The sequence below is a fragment of the Papaver somniferum genome, chromosome 8 (genome assembly GCF_003573695.1).
Source record: "Papaver somniferum cultivar HN1 chromosome 8, ASM357369v1, whole genome shotgun sequence".
Lineage (NCBI taxonomy): Eukaryota > Viridiplantae > Streptophyta > Magnoliopsida > Ranunculales > Papaveraceae > Papaver > Papaver somniferum.
In genome coordinates, this window is record NC_039365.1 from 162,900,792 (window position 1) to 162,904,601 (window position 3,810).

Sequence of the window (3,810 nt, forward strand, 5' to 3'; positions counted from 1 at the left end):
ACCTAGTTTTAGGGTATTCTAATGGTCTTATACCTAAAATCGGATCAGACCTCCCCCATCAGGAGGCTTTTGGTCCCTCAAAATCATTGAGCTAAGATGTGGGGAAGTTTAGCTTGCAGATGCACTCTTGAGTACCACTTTGCACGCTTTAAACTTTTCCCGTTAAGACACTCGTGAAACAATTGTTGTTCTCCAACTCTAGTTAGTTGTGTCTTCTTGCTAAGAATCAGATCTTCTTTTGTTACTTCACACATAGCTAAGTCTTGCACAACTTGTAACGATGACGACTCATTTTTCTCTTCAAGTAGCTTGATTTCTGGTTCCACAAGCTGTTTTGGTGGTACCTTCTGCGGCTGTTGCAGGGTGTCTTCAAATCCTTCTAACAACTGTTGCAGATCGTTCTTTTTGGTTTTAATGCACTCGCAAGAGTTTGCACAAACCAATTCACCTGGTTCTTTGACAGCTTGTCGATCCATGAGTAGACTAAACTTCTGATTAGTGTTTACCAAGTGTTGCACAGCCAGAAGTTGTAGTTTCTTCTTTTCTTTAGAAGCTAGAATGTGAAATTTTTTTCCATCTTTTACCAGCTTCCAAATATTTTCTCTTCATAAGTACGATGATCTCTGTCCCATAGGTAAGGACTACCTAAAACAATGTGACACACCTCTAATGGGACAACATTGCATGTTACCTGATCCATATATTTTCTGTTAATTGAGAATTTGAAGGTACATTGAGCCGTCACTTGCATTTCTGTATCCTTATTCAACCATCCTAACGGGTATGGCTTAGAGTGTGGTGTTGTCTTCAAGTTCAGTTTCTTCAAAAGTATTCAGATATCAAATTTTGTTGTGATCCGCTATCAAGTAAAGTAAGGACCCGTGTCTTGTCGACTTGAGCATACACCGAAAATAGCTCTTCTTTAACAGATTCAGGTGTCGCCGGTTCTGGACTAGTGACTTTTCCAGATGTCGCAGTTGCGACCCCTTTTCTTGCCATCATCAGAATTTTGTAATCAGGTTGAGGTGATCCGTCGATTACCTCATCTTCTTCTTATTCGTTTTCATCTTTATTGTAGATGGTTGTGGCAGTTTGCTTATGGTCTTTCCACCATGTGGTAGGCTTATAAAAAGACCTACAAACTAATACCGCAAGTGCACGGTGTCGAGGTGTAGAACAATGCAAATACGGGTCGATCCACAGGGACAAGGTGTGTGTAGTTGAAGCTTAAGGTTTCACTAAAACTGAGTTGTAACAAAGAGTCTTGGTTGTGTTAAAACACACTTTAAATGATGGCAGTGACTGAACTGAAAAAAACAGTAGAATGTAAAGCAAGTAAACAGGAACATGCTAGGGCTTTTGAATCCACTTCTTGATCCTAAACTAAGGCAGATCCTAATCAAATCATGTTCTTGCTTCATCTCAAGGAATATTATGGATGATTTACTTAACTAATCTTACTAAATTACCCCTAGCATCAACTGTCTTCTCACAGTACAGCTGATCACGGGCTTGTTTGCTCAACCAGTTATCTAGCAATCCGCATTGGTGGAAGGTTAATCCCCTAAGTTCTCTAGTTCACCCCTAGAATTGAGTGTCTTCTTACAGCACACTCAATCACAGGTGCATTTGATCACTAAGTTTACTAACTTCCCTACTTCAATTAAGCACAGCCCTTCAAATGGACTAAATCCTTAGCTACTCTCACTCTTACACCCCTAGAATCAACTGTCTTCTTACAGCACAGCTGATCACAGGTGCATTCACTCAACTAGCTAATTATCATTCCTACTTAGTTTCAGCACTACAAGAACAGTGACATGAACATGGACTATCCTAGCTTACAATTCAAGAGTATCATCTAACCCCTAGCAAATGGAGTTAGAACATAATGAAATTAAATGACAATGGAATTGAAATTGTTTAAAACATTGAACTGAACTTGAACTGAAATTGAAACAACATTAACAGTTGAGGTCTTGGCTATTCCAGGCCTCTTGGTGGTGCTCTGGCTAATCCAGGCATACCTTCTACAACACCCACACATCCCTATTTATATCCAATTAATCGATTTAAGGTTTACAAACAAAATCCCCAAATTCCCAAAAAAACAGTAAAATTAGGGTTTACCAAATCTTACCTAATTCGATGAAATAACTGCTCCATCACGTCGACCCATCCTTCTATTTCTCTTCCCGCTCCATGTCCTGCTCCAATTACTTCTAGCTCATCAACCTATTTCACCAACTTCACACCTAGGGTTCAGTGGCGTGAAAATAGATGAAATTAGTTGTTGAGGAAGATGTAGGACGTGGTAGTGATGATGGGTTGTGGTTGTTAGAAGCATGATGGCTTTTGGTGGGAATTGTGGTGGTTGAGAAGGGGCAGTGGAGGTGATGGTGGTGGCAGAGTTTTCTCTGCAGACGGAATGGAGAAGACGGAGTCGATGGTTTTGGGAAGAAGGGTGCGTTTGTTTTGCGGGTATAGGTGTTAGGTGTTTGGGTGTTGAGCGGATGCATCAAGTCTCGATGATTCGCAAAGCTGAGCCGTGGGATGCGAAAATGATAGATTGATCTAACGGCTACAAGTGAAGAGGATGGTATCGACCGTCGGATGCCTGATACAACGAAACTGACGGCTCAAGATGGAGTTAGGTGTTGTAGTGTTAGACAGGAGATTCAGACTTTGATGTACTGGCGATGCTGCGACCATAGGATGCTGAGATGATCCAATCTGACGGCTAGAAAGGGAAACGGGTATGGATATAGGAAATGAATTTGGGTGAGGGTTTTGGGCCTTTGGGTATGCCAAGCCCATATCTTCTTTAAGGACAATTCTTCCTCTTCAAGCCCAGTTCTAGCCTTTTGGTCTTGCGCACAACATTCTTCGCGGCTTCCTTGTGTAATTCCTCCCGACTTTTCACTACTTTTCTGCTCTTTTCGCTCCGCAATTCATCCAAACTTTATTTGGTACCTAAAAATACAAAATTAATTAATAAAAATATTTATTCTTGAAAACAATGAAAATACAGAATATGGGTTAAAATGTAGAATTAATGCACAAAAGATGAGTTAAATGCCAAGAAGAATATATAAAAATATGCACTTTTTAGCACTCATCAAATACCCCCAAACCTGAATTTTACTTGTCCTCAAGTAAAACAAAACTAAGGAAATCCTAACTATACCACTGTCGCTGGTCTCTCGAATGCATTTAGCGTATGCACTAAGCCTTTTAAACCACTAAGTGTCCCTAGTGGACGAGTGAAGTCTCGTGAAGGTTTGCTTAGAACGTACCTACAAAGTTTTAGGACAAAATATAAGCTCAGATTCCATCAAATGTGACATGTGCAAGTCAGTTTAAGCTCACAGCAAAATGGAAATGTCAATCTAGCTATCAAAGGCACAATCCTAGCATTGATAACAAATAAAGACATGTGATAAGAGTGTAAAGTGTATCTACACATGTGTAAAGAAAGATCGGATGTTATGACTACTAATCACCAATAGATAGTTTCTCAGGCTAAGAACCAAGGTCGAAATCTAGCTAGATGTCCGGACTTTACGAGAATTGTGAATGAGTTTGAGGTATTTCACAATTACTCGCGTTGTACATCAATGGCATACACCCTTCCTTGCTTATAACACAAAAACACAAAAGATGACTCTTTACATGACTCTTATTTACATTGACTACTCTCTTTTATTTTTGGAACAAGAGAGGATGGAATTGATAAATACTTGATTTGTTTTTATTTTTTTTTTGATTTTTTTTCTGAATATATACATCGTTTTTTTTTTTTTCTTTTTT